The following is a 27,019-nucleotide window of genomic DNA, read 5'->3' as shown; positions in this document are numbered from 1 at the left end:
CAGTTAAAATGTACTGAACCCTCCTGCATAACTTTTTTTTTCCTTAAAAAAAAAAAAAAAAGCCCTGTGGGGGAGATTTGGCTAAAATACAGATGTTTCTGTTTTTCTCTACACATGTTCAGACTGATACAGGTTATGTTTCTGAAATTGTGTACTTTGGATGGGCTCCAGATGATGTAATAGGATCACTTTTAACCCCTCCCAGCTGGAGGGTGTGACTGGTATAAATCTCTTACAGTTGACAGTGGACAGTGATAAGTAAAATTAAGATCATTGTCCTCTCTTTGAAGACTAAGCATGCCCTTTGTGCACCTGTGTATGAGTTTCCAGTTAATGTCCATCACGCTATAGGGAAGAATTTTCACAGCACGACTCATCCACTTCCCCAAACACAGGGAGATTGCTCTCAGAAAAGATCCATTGGTTCTGGATGGTGTGTGTTGGGTCACTCGAATTGATGTGGGTGACTGTCTTTCTCCCTCCTCTTTTTTTTTTTTTCTCCCTCCTCTTCTTAAGTGTTTTCTTTGATTCAGTAGATGTACGTAGAGGTCTCTTGACTTCATAAACACCTCCCATGGGTCCCACTCTTTAGAGTTGGGACCAAATTCATACATCAGTCATATGACATTCATTAAGTCAGTCAGGACTGGATGGGTCTCAGGACTCCCATTTCTTGCAAGTCATCTTGTTTGCCTTTTCGTTGCTGAGTCTGTCACTGGAGAACCTGCTGAGGCTCACTCAATATAAGGTCAGCATAAGGTCACTAAAGATAGGTGTGGCCCTCTTTGTTCTTGCTCTATTGACATGACATCCCTCGAACTGCTCGTTTGTGTCAGAGTCCATTGGTGGATGGGCAGCCTGATTAATGCCCATATCCCTGCCTAATTACTGCTGCTGGTCAACTCCATCCTAAAAAGATGCTTAAGTATTTGCTTTTTGTATTCTGAGGTTAACTTTATAAGTTTGAGATTGTTCTTAAATTCAGACAACTAGGACTACTAAAAAATATTGCATGTTTTCTAGGTGTAGATGAATACTTTACATGATTACAAGTTTGTTCCACAGAAAATGAATATATTTGTGTAGAATTAGATGAAGGAATACACCTGTGTTGTTGAAAAGTGAAACCAGAGAGGAGAAGAGGACTGTGGGAGCCCAGGGGAGAAGGAAGAAGGTGGTGGCAAAGGGACCCTGTACAGGATCTCCTCCCTTGGATCGCAGGAGTGCACTTAGCGTCTGTACTCTGCTTGTGGAGCTGGGCGAGGGGGAATGACGCAGAGCTGCACACATGCTTCCTAGGAGCCTCTAAACTGTTTGCCCTTCTCTTGAATGACATTTGTGTCTTTAAGAGACTCGCTTCCTTCATCAAAATGAACCTATTAACTGTGGTTAAATCTATACCCTGACATTGGGCATTTAAAAAAATCAATTCCAGTATCATAACACTTGAAAAACTGTTTAATGGTTTGGTTTTATTCACTGCTTGGAAAAAAAATGTTTAAAAGTGAAGACCACCTATTATAGAAACATTGTTGAATACCCTTATATCCTATATGCATTTTGAAAGTTTATTTTGATGTTGCAGCCTATTTTAAGATTTCTTTTGTTGCTATTTTTTGAGAGTACATCAGGAAATGCTAGTTGAAAGGGTTTCTTTTGTTTTTCTGGCACTGTTTCAGTGTAGCTTACTGTTCATGTGTTGACCAGATAAACTTTATTAGCATTATGGACCCTCAAATATAGACCCTTTTCATATATTGCATGAATAGAATAGTAAAACATGGTGTAAGAAATTAAAATTTTTTATTTATTATTTTAGAAGTTCTACTTACTTAGGGCATCTTTACATTCCATGTGGGGCCTGAACTCAGAACCCTGAGCAAGATCAAGAGTTGAATGTTCTACCAATTGAGCCAGCCAGAGGCCCACAGGTTTTTATTTGTTAAAGTTTCATTGGAAACCTGCTGATCGCCAAAACTTACTTCCAGAGATTTGCAGAACTTTTCTAATTAAACCGTAGAATTCATTTTAGACAGGCAGAATTAGATGGTTTAGTCTATTTTACATTGCCAAAACCAGATAAATATTTGAGTGCTTATCATTCACTTTATTAAAATAAATTGTAAAACAAATCTAATATTCTACTTATCACTATAAGTTACTGTGGAAACTAAGTTTTGTCTCTCTTTTTTTTTTTTTAAGAATTTATTTATTTGAGTTAGGGTGCACAAGCGGGGAGGGGCAGAGGGAGAAGCAGGGAGCCCCACATGGGACTTGATCCCAGGACCCTGAGATCATGACCTGAGCCGAAGGCAGACACTCCACCGACTGAGCCACCAAGGTGCCTTGTCTTCTAAAACACTAGGATTTTAAATTTATTTATAACAAATACATTTAAACTCTTTGGATTTTAAATTTATTAATAAAAATTTGTGAGGGCAGAGCATTCTGAATTCTTAAACTCCTGAGTTTACTGTGGCTCCGGGAGTCAGTTGGTAGTTCTGGAATGTTGGTGATTGAGAAGTGAGTATAGTCCACAGCAGCAGCAGCTCTGCTGTTCAAATCTCAGCTCGCACAGGAAAGCACGTGCAGGTCGTTGACTGCATGCAGGCTAAGTGAGCTAGGCTGTCTGAGTGAGCTGGGCTGCCAGGGCAGAAGCATTTCAGCTGGGGGCTGACACAGGACCCTGGGATTCTCCCAGGTGCCCGCAAGGTGCACTTTGAGGTATGTTGGTTTGGCTTGTACCTAGCAGCTCTCCTTCATATTGGTGGGAGCTCCTGAAAGGGTGAGAGGTATGGTTCCCCTGTATCGTGTTGGTCTAAGCTCCAACTGGGTCAGTCCAGACTTCAGGGGCTTGAGAAGCAGTGTGCTCCTTGATGGGTGGAACTGCAGAATACTGTGCCCATGTGTTTGTCCACACGTGGATGGGAAGTTTTAAAAAGCAATGTTCAGGGTGAGTGAATTACCATCTGGGGCCAAAAAACACTCAGGGTGGAACATAATCTCACTGGGGAACGGTTTATACTGTTAAGTAGTCTTGTTTTTTGTGAATAATGTAATATAAGTTGATAGCTGTTTTCTCTTAGGATGCCATCCAGTCAGCCAGGTTATTTTGAAACCACTCAGTGGGTTAGACAGAATATGGGCTTTTTGGTTACACTTGAGAGTTTTCTGTTTAAGATTGTGAATTCCAATTAATGTCTAATTTGAATCACCCTCTAAAACTTGCCTGTTGTATTTTGTCAAAAAACTATCTCAATTTCAGTTGTTTAGCTTTGGAATAACATAGGCACAGCCCCACCCGGGAAGCTGCAACAGAGAGGAGCCTGGACTTCAGGTGCTCGATTTAACTATGGTGCTCCATTCTCTCCCTACTTGAGTTCCACTGAATTGAGAAAAATCTTCGTTGCTATTGCCAATAGATTTGACTTTACTTGTGTTTTTGTTACTTTACCACCTGGTGAGTTGTCTGAGTTACCAAGTCACGTTTGCTCAGGAGGTGCGTGAACCCAGGAGGTGCGTCCAAGCACTGCTGTTGGCCTGCTGTGTGGTTGCTTCCTGTGCCATGGTGCACGCACCTGTCCCCACCTGTCCTCAGCTCTTGGCCGCGTATAAATGAGCCACCTGAGCACTGCTAAACAGGCAGGGAGTAAACACATACTCCTGCATTTAATTTCAGAACCAAGCAGACATCTTTTTCTCTGAAGCTCTATAAAAACAGCAGTTCTTTTTGTCTTTGTGAAATGGAGTCATTACAAAAATGGATTTGGTCCATTGTAATTTATGTTATCTAAAGGTTGAATTTAAACAGTGAATCAGATTTTAGCCCTGTGAATCATACTCTCAAAATGAGTAACATGGTTAGCAGGATATCCCTGGGTTCTCTGGACTTGGAAAAAAAGAGAAAACGTCTATGGTGACCTCCTCCATTTTTGGTAGTGAAGCTGTATTAGGTCTGTGAGGAGGCTTTACAAGAAAATAGAGCTGCTATTTATGGAGCATTTTCTCAGGCTGCAATCTGAAGCCCTCACAGCAAAGCTGCTGAGCACGGCCTGGATTCTGCCAGCAGGCTCTGCAGCCCCCGCCCTCTGGCCTGCAGTGGAGCAGGAGCTCAGGTCTGCGGGTGCAAACAGCTCTCCCATAAGCTAGCTGTTGGGTTTGCAGGAAGCTGTTCAGTATCTAGGAATACAGTGCTCTCCCAACCCCCACTCCCTGTACTTGCTTAAAATCATGTCATCCGGGTAGCCCGGGTGGCTCAGTGGTTTAGCACTGCCTTCAACCCAGGGCCTGATCCTGGAGACCTGGGATCGAGTCCCACGTCAGGCTCCCTGCATGGAGCCTGCTTCTCCCTCTCTGCCTGTGTCTCTGCCTCTCTCTCTCTCTCTCTCTCTCTCTCTCTTTCTCTGTGTGTCTCTTGTGAATAAATGAATAAATAAATGAATAAAATCCTTTAAAAAAATCGTGTCATCCTAGCAAATGCAAAACTTGTTCAGCAGTTTTGCTTCAGCTCAAACAAACAGATATTGAGAGTTGTCTGTTAAAGGAATTCCAATTTAATGTATGTATCCTTTAGACCTGGTGTCTGGGTTTGAGAGATGATTTTGGGATTTTATGTAACTTCATTGCTTACTTATGGAAACATCATTTATTTCTCCATAGTTCTGGTGTTTTTTTTTTTTTTTTAAGATTTTATACATTTATTTAGAAAGAGCAGGAAAGAGGGGAGGGCAGAGGGAGAAGCAGACTCCCCGCTGAGCAGGTGCCGAGGGACTTGATTGATCCCAGGACCCTGAGACCATTACCTGAGACCATTACCTGAGCCCAAGGCAGACACTTCACTGACAGAGCCACCCAGGTGCCCCTTTTGGGGTTTTTTTAATAGCAGTAGAAAATAAAACAGTTTCATCTGTGATTTTTGTCATCATTGTATGAAATTGGGCTATCCAAATGTTGTTGGACCTTATATTTGCTTAGAGAATAGCAATAATAATGAAGTGAACTTCATTCTGCTCAGGATAAAATTAATAGCAGTTTTCTTCAACAGGATACTTCTAATCTGTGAATTTTACAACCTTATTACTCTTTGGTATTATACTTTTAAAACTTGGGAGCTTTTCTGTAAAAAATTCAGGCATTTTTCCACAGCATTCCCCCTTCATTAAAGAAATCCACGTTGCCACTGTTCTGCATTCAATTTCAGGAAAATTTTAAATGAGAAAAAATGTTTTTTAGTAATAACCTGTAATTTTAATTTAGAGAAAGCACCAATCCATGAAATCAGAATTTATGTTACAAGAATTGAAATCTGTGTTTAATTCAAATTCTTTGAAAGTGTTAACATTTGTTGCCCTAATAACATAGGCTATTTGAAATGGTTTTCTAGTTATGGGCATTGTCTGTCAGAGGTAAATATTTCCTAACTTACTGTGTTGGCAGCTCTCTCCTCCTCCCACCCAAGACACAAAACAACCTGTGGCGCCATCAGCACAGACTCTGGAGGAGGAAGACAGCAGTGCTACTTATTGTAGGACGTCCCCCACATCACGAGGCCTGTTCAAAATGCACCCTGATCTCTGAATTAATCTCCTTGAGTTCCACAGTTAGATTGTGTGAAATAGTTTAACTGTGGCAATTACAATTCAGAGAAATTTCTTAGGTTTTTTTGTTTGTTTGTTTTTTGTTTTTTTTTTAGATTTTATTTATTTAAAAGAAAGCATGAGTGAGGGGAGAGGCAGAGGGCGAGGCCGACTCCCCACTGAGCAGGAAGCCTGATGCAGCCCTGAGATCATGACCTGAGCGGAAGGCAGACACTTCACCAACTGAGCCACCCACGTGCCCCAAATTTCTTAGTTTTTAATGGAAGCTGAGATTTTGGATATTTTTGTATTTCTGATATGGTGGCTTTTGGGAACTGCTTTTTGAATTTCCTCACCACCTCCCCTTTCCAGGAACTATTGAAATGACATACACATCCCTCTAGAGTGCCTTCCCAGATTTTCCTGGCCCCAAGACTGCCTTAAAGTCCCCTTTCCTGGCTTCCCTTGGGCTTTGCTGCATTGGGAGTCAGGCCTATGTACAGACTTCCTGGACCTCTCATGCTCTGCATAGTGCCAGCCCGTATTAGCTGCTCACCAAGAAATGCTAAGAGTTGCTTTTAAATGTCTTTCTCAGTCATTTCAGAAATATGGAGTTATTTTCCTCTGTTGTGCTACCTTCTGAAAACTTCAGCTCAGAGCTAGGAACAAACCAAGCAAGAGCCTCATGGTCCCTGTCCTCAATCAGGAGGCACATTATGTGGGAGTGGTTATCATGGGCAGGTGTCTGCTTGGCTGAACCACCCCCTCAGTACTCTATGTTGGTAACCCTGAGAAAGAGGAGATTGCAATGCTGGAGGTTTGTGGGGCAGTTTGGTCTTTTGTTGTTTAGAAGGATCTTGGATAGGGTTTTATTTGACACTGAGTAGTGAATCCTTTGTTGGCTTTGCTCTATTTGTGGTTTAGTAGCTTTACAATATGTGATTTTAGTAAAATTTTACATTTAGTTTAAAAACCTTGTCCCTATTGAATTTCAATTGCCCGAATGCTACCCCCCCCCCCGCATATGGCAAGGTCCTTTCCAGTTCTGAGTGTGGCTAGGTGTGGTTCAGGCACTAGCATGGGGACTGGTGTATTAGTGAATGTGCAGTAATGTGGCTGACAGGTGGGCTGATGGTCTCTCCTGCCTCCAGGAGCCTTACTTCCCTAGACTGTATGATGAGTGGATTGCACTGCATCATCTCAAATTCTGTGAAAATCAATGAGGAAATTCATTTACTTCCCAGGTCTTTATATAAATATCAAATTAGGTATTTTCAGAAATGTGGAGTTGTGTTTATGATGTTCGCCATTTAGTGTAAAGTATACTAGGTTTACTATGTAAATAACCACTAACAAGCAGAAACAGTAACTTGGGCAACAGGATGAATATTTTTAGAGGAGGGATTTTTCTTATTGTGACTTAACAATGGAGGAAAGGAAAGGGAAAGTAAAACTCAAACGTTGACGTGAAGAGATTTTGGTAGGATTTACAATGGAATTGATATTTAGGGATGAAGAAGTTAAAGAAGTTAAAGGCTGACCTTTCTCCCTGTTTCAGATGAAAAATCCATGAGTTTTGGCGTATGCTTCAATAAGAGTGCAAACTGAATTTAAATACTGGTTCTGCTTGAGAAAATACTGACATGGGATTAATTGCTTATTATATATGCAACTGTAAAAAAGATTCTAGAAACAAGGATTGGAGATTTAAACTACAGTTTTAATGGTGTCTTCTCTGTTAGCCCACAATAGCCCACAAACCGAGCTCTGTCGTCATCTCTGAGAGCCAAAAGAGAGCTTCTTAACAGCTTCCTGAGGGGAGAGATGTTAGCCACTCTCGGGACCATGGCATGCCAGTGCCACACATCTTCCGTATCTTTTGGGATCTCTTTACAGTCTGTTTTAATTTAATTTAAAACTTTTTTTTTTTTTTTAAGATTTTATGTACTTATTTATTCATGAGAGACACAGAGAGAGAGGTAGAGACATAGGCAGAGGGAGAAGCAGGCTCCATGCAGGGAGCCCAATATGGGACTCGATCCCAGGACTTTGGGATCACGACCAGAGCCAAAGACAGGCACTCAACCACTGAGTTACCCAGGTGCCCCTAATTTTGGACTGTTTTTTTGGTTTGTTTGTTTCCGGACTGTTTTAATTGTCAAATGTAACTTAGAATTTTCCTTTACACGCGTTGGCAGTCGTACAAATTGCTGATGGTATTTAGGTGCTTTATTCATTTCGGGAGTTGGAGGAAGATTACTGTTCTGTGAGTAGAAAGTGATTTCTATTAAGCTTTAATTTGAGAGAAAACATATAAAGAAGCTTCCTTTTGAGCATATAAAGTTTGTTTTATGTTCCATCTTTGATATTACTGCTTTTACTGCTTTAAAGAGTCTTGGATACGGACTGTGGGAATACTTAATGAGAACACTGACCATGCCTCATCTTAATCTTCCGTATGGTTTCATAGGTGTAGGTGTGATCAGTTTTATATGTGGCAGATCTTCCTTGAAGGGGTGAGGACATGTACAGATTCACCCACCCTGGCCTGTGTCAATCCATAGCACAGCTATTTCTTTTAAATCTATGGCTGTGTATGATCATAAAGTTTCTTTGTTTTTGTCATACAACAATTTTTTTTTTTTGTAGACTGAAATCTACACTAGAGGCTCATTCAATATTGAGTACTCATATGGGGATTAATGAACACTTGTTGAACTAAAATAGGATGCTTTATTTATTTATTTTTGCCTAGAGAAAGAGATGTTGAGTTTGCCTTATAAGCACACACCAGGATGCTTTTAATTTATCATGTTCTTTAGAAGAAATGATGCCAGTAAGGATGAATTACTTCCTCTTATGAAAGCTTCTTGGGTGATTCTGATTTGTTCATCCCCTTATCAAATAATCGAATGAATTGAAAATAATTTTTAGATTTCACGTATATTTGCATATTCTTTCATATTCTTAAACACATGCGTCAAGCTCTGAAATGGGTGGATTTTTATGTTGCACAATTGGAAGTTCAGCCAGCACTTCCTCCTCTCCTGCCACCACCCCTAACTGCTGCTTGATCTGAGTTCCCTTTATTATTTTATATATGTAGGTCATATGTGTGAGAGTACTGCATAAACTGTTAAAGGGCCATATATGTTGTCCTTTATTACCTGGCTTGGTTTATTGTTAAGAGGAGATCATGTAGTATAGGCACTAGTGGAGAAGAGGTTGCATAGACCTATTGCTTTATCTGAAAATCAGTGTTTTAGTCCAACAAACGACATGTCAGTGCTTGTACATTGGATTAGAATGTGGTCAGGATTTCACCTAGGTTCCTGGTGCTCTCCTCTAATAAAATAACTAAGTAGCAAATTCAAATTGACTCTCATTTATAATAACTTCCGCCGTGGGTCTATCCTACTTGGGATTGTCCACTTCTGGGAAAGTCAAGCAATGGGAAATGATTTTGTTCATAGTACCTGGTTGAGGTAAAATGCCTTCATCATAAAGACATGCAGAGAAGACTTCAGCAAATGGGTAGCCTGGCAGGTTTCTGCTAGAGGGCATTCCAGCATTGGCAATCCAGTGTGCAAGAGACAGGGTGACCTCCTGGGTGCCTTCTGGCTCCAGACCTGTGATCAAGAGGCATAACTAAAGCTGTTTGAACACTGAAAAATAATACCAGACAAGCCCAGTTAAAATGAAAACTGAAAATTCATGGCATTATAAAAATTTATTTATACTACACACAGAATTTTTTCCCAGCTATGCCCAACATTAGTTTAAGTGGTAAGAGTTTTTAACGATCCTAGGGCTGAATTATTTCCATGAGAGGAAAATACTTCATTGTATCATTTTAAGTAGGGAAAAAATAGTTTTATTTAAGGAAATTTACCTATTGACATTTTAGGAGCTCTGGTGTTAAGTAACCTGTTGTGTCAATTTTAAAGGAGATTTACTGATTTTTTAAAGTACAGAATAAGCTTCTGCTTTCAAGAATTCAGCCTAGTGTTTCAAGTGAGAGCATGTGTATTGCAACATTATTTATCTATTTTTGTAAAGGGCTGTTAATCACTTGGTGCCACCCTGTCTGAGTTGTGTGCTTGTAGATTGTCTGCATGAAATCTCTTGATATGGCCTCTGATTTCTGCAAAAACTTTTCCTATATTTTTAGCCCACCACCCTAGTATAAAGCTAAATTATTTAATAGAAATATTTAGACACCAGAGCTTATTTTTAATGAAATCTTTATTGCACATGTTGCTCTATTCTTTTTTGGAACCAGGGCATTAAAAGCAAATGCCAGTGTTGTTATGAAATCTAATTCATTTATCCTACATTTGGCCAAAACCTAGTCACTCACTCTCCCTCTTTCTTTCTCTCGCCTATTTCTAAGCACATGGGCTTTTGTTTAAAAGAAGAATTAGTATGTCCAGTTTGTTTCCACCTTGTCTTTCAAGGTTTGAAATTTTGCTAGATACTTGGTTTTTAATGGGACTGTCATTTAATGCCTCTTGAATTATTCTGCAGGAGTGTTAGCATGGGTTGTAAACTGGAGTTCTTGTGTGAAATGTGAGACTGTGACCTCTTGATCCAGAGGCCAGGAGTGTTGCCAACTGAACCAAACCCTGCTGTTTCCTAAGAATAGTAGTATTCTGCTTAATGATTGGAGTTCAACTGCATGCTTTTGATGTTCTCCAATAATTGGTCAGAGTCCCAGATACACTGGTTGGTTTTGTATGTCTTGAGAGTCGACAGGCAACTAACTGTTTGTAGAGAGGAGAGGGAAGATGTGTAGCATTTCTTCAAGAGTTTGGGAGAGAGTTCTAGAGGACCAGTAGCAGTGGTACTGAAGACCTGTCCCTGTCCTCACCCCACAGAAGCTGTCTCCAGATGCAGAGAGAAGTATCTGTGTTAATGTTAACCCTAATCAACTTGAAAAGAAACCGTGTGGTAAATGTTCCATTGAAGTCTTTTCACCCCTAGAAACTGTGAATACTGAACTGAGAAAACAAAGAAGGCACAGAAAGGTTGGTGGGAAATGGGGAGAAGTGGGTTCATCTGGGCAGCGTGAAGTATTTGTAAAAAGTCCTGTCAGTTTGAACTGTTTACGATCAAAACACAACCTCACGGGCCTGCAAGTATTGGATAAGATGAGTAATACTTCATAAATTCGGGATTCTTGCTCTCACATCCAAGCTTCCTTTTATGTATTTCTACTTTTTCTACTCCTTTGCTTATTCATCTTGTTCTTTATGCCTTTCAAAATTTGCAGTGTTTTGATGCCTGAATATTTTGGAGTCTTTCAGGACAAATGTGGTTGCAAAATCATGGTTCACCAGAGATATACAGAAGACAAGCCCTCTTACCTGAGTAGTTGAGATCGGTCACTTAATAGAAATTTGCTTAGGTTGACTTAGTTGAATCAGTTATATCAAGGAATTAATTTGCTTGGTTTAAATTGGCAGTGTACAAGTCAGTGGAACCACTGGCCTGGCCCCAGATCTCCTGTCTAGCCTTGATTCTGCTTACCACCTCCTTGCTCTCCTGCACGCACCCCCAGTGAGTGTGTGCCCACCCTCAGGGCTGCTTACCTGAGGAGCTCCCCTCAACACCTCCCCGTTTTTTATTTTAGTCGTTTAAGGCTCAGACACTGGCACAAATTCTTTCTTGTATTGACAGTATTTAAACCTCCCCATCTCAACTTCCGTAGTTTTTTTTTTTAAGATTTATCCATTTGTATTAGAGAAAGCGTGCATATGTCCACTCGGGGGGAGTCAAAACCAGGAGTCAAATGCTCAGCCACTGAGCCATCCAGTGCCCCAAGGGCATGATTTATTCTAAAATCAGTCCACAGTGAAAACAATAATGACTAGCATTTGTTGAGTGTTTATTATGTGCCAGGCACTGGTTTAAGTCCTTCATATGGAGTAACTGAATCCTCACAGTGACTCTGTTATCCCCATTTTATTGATGCGAAACTAAGGCACACTTCCACCAAGATCCTGTAGCTAACAGGTGACGTGGCCAGGCAGCTTTGCCAGTCTGGCGCCAGAGTCCATGTTCTTACCCATTATTCTGGACTAAAATATAAATAAATATTTAGCCAGGCATTATGCCATGTGCTTTTTTTTTTTTTTTTTGCCACGAGGTGTGTTTTATTTTCATTAATCATACAAATAATTTGCTATAATATCCCAGAGCAAACCAGAGAATTTGGCAGTCCGATTGGGGGGGGTCCTCTCAGAGACCTGCAAGGCCAGTGGCCTCGGCACGGAGTACCCAGGTTCACAGTGTAGCCTGTTGGTCGTGCCCATCTTGCAGGTGGCTCTTCTTCCTCCACATCATGACTGGGGTGTCTCGAAGATGATGGGGGTGGGGAATCCTCTAGATTATTAGGAAATCTCACTCTGCTTCTCCTGCTCAATGGTCTCTGTTTGGCAGGGCATTCTTCTGTGTCTCCATTTTCTTTAGTTTGGCCTTATCAAAGCTGGCAGTTTCCCTCATGTCTGGTCCGTCTGCCATTTTCTTAGAGCGATCCGAGGAATTCTGTTGCAAGCCTGCTGCCTGGTGCTCCCACTCTTGTAGCTGCAGCAAGAGACCTATGCCATGTACTTTAAGCTACTTTTCTCATGTAATCTTCATCACAGCTCCATGAGGATTTGTAAAGTACTAGAACACTCCCAGTAGTCATCTTTATTTTTTTTAAGATTTAAAAAAAATTTTTTTTTTTTTATTTATTTATGATAGTCACACAGAGAGAGAGAGAGAGAGAGAGGCAGAGACACAGGCAGAGGGAGACTCCATGCAAAGAGCCTGACGTGGGACTCGATCCAGGGTCTCCAGGATCACGCCCTGGGCTGCAGGTGGCGCTAAACTGCTGTGCCACCGGGGCTGCCCCCAGTGTTCATCTTTAGATAGAAATTTTAGTCTGTATTCTGACAATATAAATAAGATAATTTCCTATAAGAAATAATAAATATTGGCAAGGATGTAGAGAAAGGGGAAAGCTTATACACTGTTGGTAGGATTGCAGACTGGTGCAGCCATTGTGGAGAACTGTATGAGGGTTCCTCAGAAAATGGCAAATAGAATGACCCTATGACCTAGTAATTCCATTACTGGGTATTTACCCAAAGAATATGAAAACCATAATTCAAAAAGGTAGGTACACTCCAATGTTGATAGCAGTCTCCATCTACAGTAGCCAAATTATGGAAATAGCCCAAGTGTGCATCGACTAGTGAGTAGATAGAAAAAAGGTGGTTGTACATATACTGGAACAGTTACTCAGTCATCAGGAAGAATGAGATCTTGCCATTTGCGATGACATGGGTGGAGCTAGAGGGTATTATCCTAAGGGAAATAAATTAGAGAAGACAAATTCATTTGATCTCATTCATATGTAGAATATAAAAAACTCCAAATGAACAACAAAAGAGACCAAAAAACGTGGACTGTTAACTCTAGAGAACACAGTCACCAGAGGGGAGGCAGGCAGGGGAGACAGGACGGGGGTGAAGAGCACGTGGACTGTGCTGAGCGCTGAGTCGTGTACGCGATTGTGAGTTACTGTTGTACACCTGGAGCTAATACCACATAGTATATTAACATGTTAACTTCTCTGGAATTAAAGTTTAAAAAAACTTGATTAAATTTAAAAGAAAGGGCAGCCCGGGTGGATCAGTGGTTTAGTGCTTGCCTTTGGTCCAGGGCATGATCCTGGAGACCTGGGATCGAGTCCTAAGTCGAGCTCCCTGCATGGAGCCTGCTTCTCCTTCTGTGTCTCTGCCTCTCTTTATCTCTCTCTCTCTTTGTCTCTCAAGAATAAATAAATAAAATCTTTTTAAAAAAATTTAAAGAAAGACAGTAAGTTAGAATGAGAGAGTTTAGCTTTAGTAGTATTTATTTCTGGGAATCCCTGGGTGCTCAGCAGTTTAGCATCTGCCTTCGGCCCAGGGCATGATCCTGGAGTTCCGGGATCGAGTCCCATATTGGGCTCCCTGCATGGAGCCTGCTTCTCCCTCTGCTGTGTCTCTGCCTCTCTCTGTCTGTTTCTATGAATAAGTAAATAAAAATCGGAAAAAAAAATTATTTCTACATTACTCGTATACAGACACACTTGGTATAAGTGTACCCCCCTTCGGGGAAATCCCTGGGTGGCTCAGCAGTTGAGCATCTGCCTTCAGCCCACGGCAAGATCCTGGAGTCCCGGGATCAAGTCCCATATTGGGCTCCCTGCATGGAGCCGCCTTCTCCCTATGCCTGTGTTTCTGCCTCTCTCTTTCTCTGTCTCTCATCAATAAATAAAATCTAAAAAAAAAATAATAATCCCCTTCGGGTTTAAGTGTCCTGAGACCCTTAACAAAAGGGTGTTATAACAAAATACTCTGTGCTCAATGGATGTACATTTGAAAGAAAAAAAGATAATTTCCTCCCATTACAGAGTGTACATGCTAGAGTATGGAGTTCGTAAAATTATCTTTCTGGGTCTCTCCTACCTTTTGAAATCATTAAATTCACTTGCTAAAATGAATTCCTGAAGGGCAGGATGACACTCCCATCTGCTTGGAAGGATGATGGGTGTCGTCCCTCCTTACAAGAGAAGTATGAGAATGGGGCCCTTGATGAGCAGGTGTAAAAACTGCTATATTAAAAAAAAAAATGAGAATGATAGTCCTGAAAAATAAAAGGAACACGTTTACTATTAGGTTTAGAGTATTGTGGAATTGTGGTAAAACAAAGCTTAAGAAAAGTCTTTAAAAAGCTTTAAAATCATTTTTGTGTACTAACTTTGACTACGTCCTTCATTATTTACAATACTTAGGATAGAGTACAGTCTGTATTAGAAATAAGAATTCTTAATGTTTTAAGTTTGTTTTAAATTCTAGCTATTTCATAACATAAGAAAATACCAGGGCATGCATAAACCTGGGACGCTTGGTTGTTTCTTAGCTGACTTGTAAGAGAGATTGCAGCTTTCATCTCTAAATTGCAAGGAAACGTCCTGATTATCTGTAAATACCTGGCTTCAGGGCTCTGGGAGCCTAAGAACACCATTGGTCTGAAAGCTGAAATTAGTGAAGTTTATGACAGCTCATGTTTCTGCAGAAGGATGGCAGGTTTGGATCTAGTTTATTTGTGTGGAAAATCTTGTGTAATAGATAAGAACTGAAAAAACAGGACCTACGACTACGCTGTGCTTGGCTTAGTGCTTCCTTTGGCCCGGTGAGTCCTGTGTACTTGCTGGTATTGCACGTCTGTGGATTCCGTGGGAGCCGTGATGCCCACTCAGTGTTGAGGCCAAATCTGGGGTGGCTGCAATGCTGCAGCTGTTGCAGAGATCAGTATGCCCTTTACATGTTCTCCTCCTGTTCTGGATAGCACAGCAAATTCTGAAATGTCTTTTGCCAGTTAGTTGCCCACCATTTTATCAGTCCATTTTTTTTTTTTTAAGATTTTATTTATTTATTCATGAGACACAGAGAGAGAGAGAGAGGCAGAGACACAGGCAGAGAGAGAAGCAGGCTCCATGCAGGGAGCCTGACGTGGGACTTGATCCTGGGACTCCAGGATCACACCCTGGGCTGAAGGCGGCGCTAAACCGCTAGCCACCAGGGCTGCCCTATCAGTCCATTTTTAAGAACAAATAGAAATTATATTGTTTATTGCACAAGTGGTGGAGGTCGTGAAGGGGAGAGACTTATAAAAACAGGCTCAAAAACCTCCAATAAGTAACCCATGATCTCAGTACCTGCCGGTACCCTTTGTGTATAGTCAGCTGTTGGCTCTGTATGTCATCCCAGGCATGAGCAGACAGCTCTGCAGGAGAGGTGTAGCCTTGTCTTCCACTAGTAGCACAAGTTTGATGAGGACATTTTACTGCTCTTCCTGGTATTCTCTCCAGATGTTGCCAGGGAGTTTTTAGTACAGTTTCAAACAGGAGTTCCTTTAAGTTACTTAAAGTGACTGCTGTGGGCAAAACACCATACTGGAGCAAATGGAGAAACTTGAGACTTTTCCCAAAGCAGCACATGAAAGGAACTTTCATATACTTTATAACTTGAACTTTCATGTACTGTATAACTTGAGCACGTTCACCTGCCGGTGATCAGTGTACAGCTTCCTGAACCAGAGTGTGCAGGGGCTGCAGAAGAAGAGAAGGAAGAGGCCTGTCCTGTCCTGTCCATGGAGGTGGCGTCAGAGGAGTATGACACGCATGTTGGGTAAGGAGTGGGTGTCCTGTCTGCAGTAGAGAACAGGAGGCTCGTGAGATGGGCAGGGGCAGTGGGCTGTGCCACCAGGGGCACAGGACTGGGAAAGCCACATGCATTGTTCTGAAGGGAAGGGAGAGGCTGAACTCGTGGTTGAGGAAAGCTGGCCCAGCCTCTTGTTGTGGGGGTGCCTGGGAGATGGCTGTCTGGTTTAGCTCTTCTAATGAGTCATGTGAGATGACTGGCCAAACTGATGACGGCTGTTGTGGGAAGTGACCAAGGAAGGGCATATACACGATTCAGCACTGATTTATGCCAATGGAAAGTGAGAAGAGATTGTTGGGGAAGCTAAAAGTGATCACTTTTGTTCACTGTTATGTGGAATACTAAACGTATCTCCCTGCAAGCCTCTGTCCTACCGAGACCTGGGACAGTGCTTAGGGCTAGATCACCCTGAGTCTCACTGCCTATCCCTTGCGTGGCGACTTGGCCTGTTGTTGATGGACCAATTGCATACATGAAAGGTTATATATTTCTAGGGTCCTGTGCTGGGACCTGAGGCTGTGACTTCCTAGAATCTCTCAAGACTGGAGACAGACAGGAAAGGCTGTCAGCCATGGAGGGACCCATGCCCAGGAGATTGGCTGCAGTGGGCCCACTTCCTTCCACAGGAACCGGGAATGTCACTGGAGTGGCCTTTTGTCTGTCAAAGAAGAAGTCTCGGGATGATTTGATCTTTGGCCAGTTGAAGTATTACCAGCCAGCATTTTGGGAACTTTTAGAATGATGGATTAGTGCTCAATTATCTTGCATGGCAAATTGTTGAGTTATAAAATCTAATGATGAATAGCTTTAGTTACCAAGTTAAACCTGAGTTCAATGATGTATGTGGTGATGCAGTAGCTTGATCCTACTCCCTCTCCCTGGCATCCTCAAGAGAGTAGGGGTTCCATCTTGTAGTATTTATTTTGCAGTTCCCACAACACTTGCAGAGTAGTGCATGGCCTGCACTGATTTAAAAATACCATATATACTGACCTGATACATGGTTTAGTTCTTAAAATATTTTTCTTTCATCAGGTTAAGAATGTTAATAGAACCAAGATGCCTGGGTGGCTCAGTGGTTGAGCATCTGCCTTTGGCTCAGGTCATGAAACCGGGGTCCTGGGATCGAGTCCCACATCTGGCTCCCTGCAGGGAGCCTGCTTCTCCTTCTGCCTCCTTTGCCTCTTTCTCTGTGTATCTCTCATGAATAAGTAAATAAAATCTTAAAAATAAATGTTAATAGAACCTGTAAAGGATGAAAATTTTTTATACATGCAAATCTTTTTTTTATTGATCTGAATTTCCTTATGGAAATACATATAATCAAATAATATTTTCTTTCACATGGTTGTGATTATCGTGTGAAATTTCTTTTTTTTTTTTTAAAGATTTTATTTATTCATAAGAGACACAGAGAGAGAGAGAGGAGGCAGACACAGGCAGAGGGAGAAGCAGGTTCCATGCAGGGAGCCTGATGTGGGACTTGACCCCAGATCTCCAGGATCACGCCTAGACGGAAGGCAGGCACTAAACCACTGAGCACCCAGGGATCCCCGAAATTTCATTTCCTTTACCTTGATGAAATTATCAAATATTTTTCAATTCACATAGAATCTTTATGTTTGACACTCTTAGTGGTTTAGGATTGCATTTAGGAGATAGGTCCATGATTCTGATGATTGTATGGGGAATGTCCCACAGCCCTGCACCTGGTATTCCACCCTATACAGCTTACTATTCTGATTCGACTTGTGCCCAAATCCATTGTTTCCAGACTCAGTTAAAATTATACCTCTTGAGAATATGCAATGAGCTTTGGGACATTTACCTGAAAGGAGTGCATCTCATTGTTGATTGCCTGCTAGGCTAGTCTGTCAGCCATCAGTTTTGTGGCTAAGGCTCATTGGTCATAGCTTTGCTTCACTTTGAGGATTTCTGCCCCTTTCCTGGGTTGCCATATTTGTTAGCTGCCAAAGCCTAGATCTGCCAAAGGTATCAAGTAGATTTGGAGAGTTAACAAGAGACTGTATAGAGATTCTGCCTTTTTTTTTTTTTTTTTTAAGATTTTATTTATTTATTTGACAGAGTGAGAGCAGGAGCAAGGGGAGAGGCAGAGAGAGAAGCTGAGCAGGAAGCCTGACATGGAGCTCAATCCTAGGACCCTGAGATCATGACCTGAGCCAAAGGCAGATGCTTCACGGACTGAGCCGCCCCCCCAGGGCGCCCCGAGATCTTGCTTTTCTTTTAATTTTTCCGTGTTTGCAGGTTCACTGAACTTCCTTTGAGATAAAGCTGGTTACATGCAATTCTGGGAAGACACAATTGAAAATGTGGCTTAATTGCATATTTAGAAAGATTTTCACCTGATCTTAGGCTGTGAAAAAGAAACCTCCAGTACTCTGTGTGATTTATGTATTTGCCTTTAAAATTGTGGTACATAGGATGTATGTGCATATATAGCATAAAGTTTTACTGATGTACATCTTTAAGCTTATGGTTTGGTGGCAGTAAGTACATTCCCAGGATTATGCAGCCATCAGCATTGTCCGTTTCCAGTTTGTTCATAATCCTGAACAGAAACTCTGCACGTGTTGTAGCAAGCAGTGACTCTCTCCTCTGTCTCTCAGTTTCTAGTGGAAACCTTGATGCTGCTGTTTCTGTGCATTTGCCTGTTCTGGGTACTTCCTTTTATTCTTGGAGCTGAGTAAATCATTGTTGGTGTTTTTGTTCATTTTGTTCATTCATTTGTTGATGGACTCTTGGGGTTTCTGCCTTTGGGCTGTTGTGAATAGTGGTGCTCTGGATGTGGGTGGACACATGCATCTGTTGGAGCCCCTTTCATTCCCTTTGAGTACGTATCTAGAAGTGGAATTGCTGGCTCCTGTGTGACTGTGTTTCATGTTCCCATGAGAGCTGCACTGTCTTACCTTCACATCAGCAGTGCAGAATGCCCAGAGCTATCCCATATCCCATGTCCTCACCAACACCTATCCTCCCTGTTCTGGTGGCAGACCTCTGCTGTGGCTGCTTCCCCAGTGGCTGGTGACCGGCATCTTGTCATGTGCTCGTTAGCCTTTGCATCTTTGGGGAAAGGTCTCCTGGAGTCCTTCCTTACCTCTTTAATCCAAGATCATTGTCATAGTGAACATTTTGAATGCTTGTTTTTTCTCTGATAGACTAGGAGTTTAGAGCCTGTGCAGATTCTCCAGGAAGTACACATGAGTGGACACATCAAATGGCACTTTTCCGCATTTTGTATTAAGACAGGCTAGGTTATGCTGGGTAGCTGACGACCCAGAAATTTCAGTACCTAAACACATTACTTATCGTTCACAGAATAATTTCTGTGATTGGGCAGTATTCAGGTCGCTGTCTTCTCCGTGGCAACTCAGGCATCCTGGGTATACTCCCGTGTGACGTTGCCATGTTGCCCATTAGTGTTATCCTGCAAAGGGTAGAGAAACATGCAGAATTTACATATTTTGTTGTCTGTGCTTGGCCTGAAAGTTTCTCATAGCTCATTGTCAACAAGCTGCTAGACCCCTCCTTGCTTGGGAGGAACATAGGAAATGTGGTAGAACGTTTGGGGATTTTTTGGTGAAAGTTCCCATCACATAGAGGTGATAGAGACGTCTAAATTTGGAATCAGAGTTACAGTATTTGAGTCTTAAGTAAATATTAAGATCATTAATGTTCTCTGATGGTCTCTTCTACAGTAGTGGAAGTGGAACCACATCAGTGCTTATTAGTAGCATGGATGTTCTGCGTAGAGTTGTATAGCCATCCTTATCCTGGCGATTCATGTATTCCTAGATTTTCCTAGATCTAGTCTCTCTTTAAAAAATGTTCCATTTTGGGGTACCTGGGTGGCTCAGTGGTTGAGTTTCTGCCTTCGGCTCAAGGCATTACCCTGCGTCCTAGGATTGAATCCCATATTGGGCTCCCCTGAGGGAGCCTGCTTCTCCCTCTACCTCTGTCTCTGCCTCTCTCTATCTCTCGTGAATAAATAATTGAAATCTTAAAAAAAAATTTCCGTTTTATTTTATATATCTATATTATATATATATATACAAATGTGTGTGTGTGTATGTAAATCTCCACTGGCCTAGTAGTTGTGTCTTTTTGTTTTTTAAAGATTTTATTTATTCATTCATTTGAGAGAATATGAAAGAGTGTGAGTAGGGAGAGGAAGAGAGACAAGTAGACTCCTTGCCCAGCATGGAGCCTGACTTAGGGCATGATCCCACGACCCATGAGATCACCACCTGAGTCAGAATCAAGAGTCAGACATCAATGGATTGAGCCACTCAGGCGCCCCTGGCCTAGTATTTGTTAAATAATAACGTTCTAATGGAGCATATTATCTATGTAAGAAGGGACATGCGGTCTTTATTAAGATTTAACTGTGGTTGGTTTAGTCCTCTTGATCCCTGGAGGCATTTGGTAATGTCTAGAGGCGTATTTGATCACGAGAGTCAGGTTCATCTTTTTCAGCCAGAGGAGTTTAATGGAAATCCACTTGGGCTCTTTGATTGAAGTGGACAAAAGCCACACCTCTGATTTAGCTCATTTTGCCCTTTCTTTGGGGGAGTGCTTTCCTCCCCTTTTCAACCAACTCAGTGCACAGGTCAGAGGTTACCTCTTCTGTCTTCTGTGTCTCCAGGTTGGACCAAGAACCTCTCCAAAAGTACCATAAGCCTCCCTCTCTATCATTGTTTATTAAAATTTCCTTGTTGTGGGTCTTCTTCCCTTCTAGTAGGAAATTTCTCCAGTCAGGAACCATGTCTTACTCACTTTAATGTCAGCAGTACTTGGCACTTGGTTACCTATTCAGTAAGTGTTTTAAATGAACTATAGCTCAGATATTACTATTTGGTTTGCTTTGGATTTAGTTGTTTTGTGGTATGGAAGAGGTTTGGGGTTGCACAGGAAAAAGCTGATTGGAAGGGGATTTGAATTCTAGTTTTCCCTCTTCTGGATACTATGTTGTGATCTCTGGCAGGGGGTTAAATCCATCATGAACCTCAGTCTGTCCTCTCCCAAGTGAGGGAGGATTGGACTTAGGAGGTCAAGGATAGTGCTCAACCTGCAAGCATTGTGTCACAACCTGCTTAGCTGGAGGCCAGACAGCCTTAATATTAATAACACAAGTGACTAGGAGAACCCTTTGTGTAACTTCAGATATTTTCCCTGTGGTTTAAGTGAGGTAATAGTAGTAGTTAATAGTAAGTAAATATCAAGCACTCAGAATCCCAATGAGGAGGTCCCTTCGTGTACCTGTAAAGGGACTTGTACAGGGCACACTGTCTTCTGTATTGCTGAGAAGACAATGGGAAGTGTTCTGTTCAGTGTGGGTCACATACCATCTGTAGTAAGCACCTCTCACCTGGCTAATGAAGAGCTTCAAGATGCTGATAAAATGGCTTTGCTGTGAGTTGTTTTTCAACTTGAGTCATTGGCATCAAAGCAGTTGTAGATGCTGCTTCTCCCAGTGACCTTGGTGTCAGCAGGTGTTGGGACAGGTAGGCGGGGCCCACACTTTCTGTTCTGGCCTCTCTAGACCAAGCTCCGTCAGTCTGTGGTTTAGGAGATCAGTCTGGGTGTTGTCTGTGGAGGCTGTCCCGCACTGTGAGTCAGGAAATCTGTCACGGTCCCATCACAAGCACTTAAGACTGTCTCTCCACTTCCTCATCTATAAAATGGGACAGTTGGTCTGCAAGTTTCCTTCTAGTCCTGACAGTGGACTGTTCTGTTTACCTGTTGATCTCTGCAGTTCTGTTCTTTGTATTGACTTAATCACCAGTTAGTGATGCAGAAGACTTGTGCCTGGGACATAAGTAAATGATCTGAATATAATCCAGAGGCTGCCTTCATTGGTAGATGTGAGCTGTGCTGTGTTCAGGTGGTGGAAGGGAGACTTGAGCAGCCCATGTTAGAATAGATAATGCATATTCTGGTTTTCCTCCCAATCTCTGCCCTAGTCTGTATAAGAAAAGAAAAACAAATTATGTTTTATAGGTTCAGAATCCCTATAACTAAAACGTTTCTATTTTTGTTTTCCCTTTACCTGGTACCATGATCATTGTTGGGAACTTGAATGTTTAAATGATTGGATGGAAGTAAAACACTGTAATTGCTGTAACAATTTTGAAAAAAGATCATTAAGACAGTTTCATGAGATTATGCAGGTTAGTGAAAGAACAAAGTCTTGGGATTTTACACACAGGTGTTATTGAGGTAGAATTGAATGTGCAGCAGTGTAGACATTTAAGGTGTGCAGCATCATGATTTGATTTGCATACAGCGTGAAATGATTACCATAAGTAAGTTTAGTTAATGTCTATCATCTTACATAGATATAAAATAAAAGGAAAAGAAAAAATACCTGGCAGGGGAGAAGCCATGATCACAAGGGTGGTTCTCCCAAAGCCAGGCTTGTCCACTTCCCTTGGGCCCTTCTGACACCTGTGATTTCCCCAAACTGCAGTTTGAACTTACCTGTACAATTTCTCTTAGTGAGGAACTGCAGGAAGGTGAGGTATAGAAAAGAAAAGGAAGGGGCGCCTGGGTGACTCAGTCCAACTCTTGGTCATGATCTGGGTTGTGGCCACGCATCCATTGGGCTCAGGGGCGTCTGCCTGAGATCCTCTCGTTCCTGCTCACACTCTCTCAAATAAATTCTTTAAAGAAAAAATGTTTCCTTGTGATAAAAACGCTTAGAGACTAATTCTCTTAACAGCTTCCACCATGTCCTCAGGCAGAGTTAACTAGTCCTGTGCTGTGAATTGCGCTGCCAGTTCTCCATTATCTTCCCACGGGAAATGTGTGCCTTGCCATCACCTTCCTTCACTTACCTTCCTCACCCCCCACCTCTGGTGGCCCAAGTCTGATCTCTTTTTCTATGAGTTTAGTGTTTTTCTTTTTAAGATTTCACGTCTTAAAATCGTACACATCTTAATTGTGTTAGATTGTACAGTCTGACTTCCTGCACTTAGCATTATGCTCCAGGTCCATTCCCACAGTCACAGATGGCAAAATTTCCTTGTGGTTTTCTTACTGGCTGAGTATGTGCATACACACCTAGCTGCTTTGTGCATTCATCTGTAGATGAGCATTTAGGTTGTTTCTGTATCTTGGCTACTGTAAATGGTACTGCCGTGAACTTGAGAGTGCACAGATCTTTTTGAATTAGTATTTTTGTTTCCTTCAGATAAATCTGCAAAAGTGGAATTGCTGTATCTTAGGGTCGTTCTTTAACTTTTTGAGGAAATTGCATACCGTTGTCTGTAGTGGCTGCTCCAGTTGACATTCCACAAACAGTGCTTGATGGTTACCTTTCCTCCATCCATGCCAGCATTTGTGATATCTGGTCTTGATGCCATTCTAACCGGTATGTGGTGGTCATTCTCTAATGATTAGTGATACTGAGCATATTTTCAAGTACCCATTGGTCATTCATGTGTCTTCTTCAGATGCCTGGTTAGCCCTGTCGTTTTTTTTTTGTTTAAGATTTTATTTATTCATTCATGAGAGGCAGAGAGAGAGAGAGAGAGAGAGAAGGGGGGGAGGGCAGAGACCGGCTGAGGGAGAAGCAGGCTCCGAGCAGGGAGCCCAATGCAGGACTTGATCCCAGGTCTCCAGAATCACACCCTTGGGCTAAAGGTGGCTCCAAACCGCTGAGCCAACAGGACTGCCCCTCCCCTGTCCTTTTTTAGTTGGATTAGTTTGGGGTTTTTTTTCCCTATTAAGTTGTATGAGTTCTTTGTATGTTTTGGTTATTAACTCCTTATTGGATATATGGTTTAGCAAATATTTTTTCCAGATCTGAAGGTTTAGTCTTTTCATTGTGTTCATGGTTTCCTTTGCTGTGCAAATTTGGGACCTTTTATGGTGCCTAATATTGGTGGTTTTCTTAAGGCTTTTTTTACATGATTTTGGAGGTAGTTTAAACTAACAGTTTTTTGTTTGTGTTTTACTGTTCCTTCCTCAACTTCCCTGCCCATAGAAGTCACCAAATTTTGCTTATTTGGACATCTTCTATTATAGCAGAATAAGTCTATTTTACTATCCATGGTAAAATGTGACCAGAGGCAGGGAAACATGAAACAGTCACTGAACTTTTCCCTCAGGTATAAAGTTTTTTTTTTCCTATTTTAAGAATTTTAGAGTCTGCCTTTCCATTGGTGATTTTAGTCCTTCTCCACTTGGACTTTGCTTCGATAGGCCGAGGCATTCCTGCTGGGCCTGTCGCTCTCAGGCTGTTCTAATAATTGGTGTCTGCCCAGCAGCTGCATACCACTCAGTCCCAAGCAGGCATGGCCGCCCCTCAGCCCCGCCCCTTCTCACAGGTGGTGCTCCACAAAATGTTGTATGACCCTTGCATACAGATCTTTTTTTTTTTTTTTTTTAATATACAAAGAAATAACTTATTTCATACTGAGGTGTTTGAGCCTTCTCACCTTAAAATCGAGGAGTTCTGGCACTATTTTAAAGAATCCATTATTTTTACGTAAGTACACGATGTGTGAATTACAAATGAATTCCATAAATAAACCAATAAAGTTCCTGCTTTGGGAACCTCCGTTATTTATTAATCACTTTACTTACAGAAGGAGAATTTAAAGAGAATTAAAGTGAAACTCCCAATCTAGTAAACCGTGTCCTCATTAATATTTTAGATTCCTGGAGCTTGGACTTGTTTTCCGTAAATTTGTAGATATTTGGCATCCTAATCCAGAGACTAGAGAAATGCTGTCTTCATGCACAAGAACTCTTACTGGAAGCAAACTCCTGAGAACGACTAACTAGGAGCCTATTCCTTGAGCCAGGGTTTCATGTAAAATTGGGGATCCAGCCCACTGAGCGGCTCTCCCAAGATGGAGGCAGTCCCTAGGTGATCCTGTTACTTGGTGTTTGCAGTATAACCTTTTCATTAATTTCCTTTTAATGACCATGACTTTTTGTAACATATCCTACCAATATCCGAAAAAAAAAAAAAAAAATCCCCTTCAAGAAGGTGTCAATATATTCATTTCAGAGTCTAACTGAATTTCATAGTCACTTTATTTGTAAGGTTCAGAGAAAATTATTTTCAGTGATAGGATCATATTTCAATTGCAACTTTAAAAAAACAAGTTGAATGCTAGTTTTCAATCTGAACAAATGTTCTCATTCTGGTGAACGGGGGAAGTTTACAAAGTGAGCACCATTTATTCTGTATTTGTAATTCAGTGTGTATAGACTATAATTCAGTGTTGATAGACTGCTTCATGTTCCCTGTATGCCAGCCTTACTTAATAAGGTCAGCTTGGCTTGGGAAAGTGTCCAGCTTTCATTTTCTTAAAAAAAAAAAAAAAATCAGGATGGCATGGCTATATGAAGAGAACTTAATGGGTAGAGGGAGGGTGGTTGGTGGTTAATTGGCCATGTGGCCCTTTGCTGCATTTAAAATCCATAGGCCTGGCAAACCATCTAACTAGGGTCTATAGTAGTGCTTCATGTAAAGTTTATTCATTTCTTCATGATTAATTAATACTAATAAGTGGAATTTAGCTAAGTGGTTCTGTCACTCTATTCAACATAAATTTTCCCTGAGTGTCCATCAACTGATGAGTAGATAAAGAAGATGTGGTCTGTAGACACACTGGAATATTACTCATAGAAAAGAATGAAATCTTGCCATTTACAACAATGTGGATGGATTTAGAGAATTTAATGCTAAGTGACATAAGTCAATCAGAGAAAGACAAACACCGTATGATCTCAATCATTTGTGGAATTTCAGGAACAAAACAAAGGGAAAAAAAAAAAGAAACAGGCAAACCAAGAAACATTCTCTGAACTCTAGAGAACACACTGCTGGCCACCTGAGGGGATGTGGGTGGGGAAGGAGGGAAATAGGTGATGGGGATGAAGGAGTGCACCTGTCATGATAAGCACTGGGTGATGTATGGTAGTGCTGAATCTCTATATGTACACCTGAAACTAACCTATAGCCCTTATATGTTAACTATTTGGAATTTAAATAATAAAACAATTTTAAAATTTTGCAGGTGTTATCGTCAGATATTTATTTACTTTGAAAATGATTATATGGATAAAATGTTTGGTTTAGTAGACATTCAAAAAGTGAAGTATTGATTTGACTTATTGGAAGCTGAGGTCCAGAAAGGACAAAGGACTTGACAGTTTGGGTACCTTAAGTTCAGTAAGTAAACAGAGTGCCTTTCCACCTTTCCACCACCGTGTCACGTTCTCTCTTCTGACCAAGGAATCCCTGGAGGCATTAACAGAAATTCAGAGTTAGCCAAGTAACATCGTTTCAAGTGAAAACTAATGATTCAATAACAAAACATCAAAATCAAAATTTAATAAAACATTTATTGTCATGTCCTGAAAGTGCAGTGTAGAATATGCACAAGTTATTTTGCTAATTTAGGTGATGGAAGACATTCTACAGTGTTACCAAACTGTTGTTTAAGGCAAGTGGTGATTGTATCATTTTCTTTCTTTTTGTGTGTGTGTGTGATTGTATCATTTTCATCAAAATGGTGGGGGTTAGGGCTCCAGCAGTTGATGTTGAAAGTTGTTTGTGTTTGTTTTGGAGGCCCATCTGCCTCCTTTGCTCAGAAGTGTTTATTGTGGGTTTTCTAGACTGCCTTGCTGGTGCTCTACCATCTGGGAGGTGTTTCCCAGACTGTTGTGCTTGTCCTATATTAATATTTTGGGTAGCTGAAATTCTGTTGTATTAACAGTCGAGAACTTGACTGTAGTTGTAGATCCTAGGTGAATACAGTTCCAGGTTTGTTAGTAAGTGTGGTTTCCTCACAGTAGACACAGGAGCCAGCAATGAGCAGATCCTTATTTGGAAGCCACTGGCGTCTGATGAGACCCACAAAGCTGGGGTAGCTTCCTTTGACGATCTGAACTTATCTGTCTGCTCCATCCCTGCTCCAGAGTCTCCTCCTGCCATGGCCAATGAGGTCAGAGTTGCTGCTCAACACACCTCTTGGCCACCCTGATGGGTTTTTCTCCCACCCCCTTCCCCCAGACCAACAATTATCAAATGAGACGGTAGTCCTGCCAGGGTCTTTAAAAGGTGTGAGCAAAGTCACTTCATCTTGACATCTGACATGTACTAGTTTCATTTAACAATATTTGGTCAGGAATATGAGAAAGCCATCAGTC

The 27,019-nt window shown here is 41.4% G+C and overlaps 1 protein-coding gene and 1 pseudogene across 9 annotated transcripts in view; one reads left to right on the top strand and one right to left on the bottom strand.

The window, feature by feature from the left end:
- The window catches only part of YAP1 (Yes1 associated transcriptional regulator), a 113,378-nt gene that overhangs the window by 13,626 nt on the left and 72,733 nt on the right, over positions 1–27,019 (top strand). The gene's annotated exons all lie outside the window — the stretch shown is intronic.
- On the bottom strand, positions 11,969–12,098 carry LOC112925934 (thymosin beta-10-like; annotated as a pseudogene).

Source organism: Vulpes vulpes, chromosome 12 (assembly GCF_048418805.1).
Source record: "Vulpes vulpes isolate BD-2025 chromosome 12, VulVul3, whole genome shotgun sequence".
Lineage (NCBI taxonomy): Eukaryota > Metazoa > Chordata > Mammalia > Carnivora > Canidae > Vulpes > Vulpes vulpes.
The sequence above is the reverse complement of the archived record's forward strand: the minus strand, read 5'-3'. Positions and strand labels throughout refer to the sequence as shown.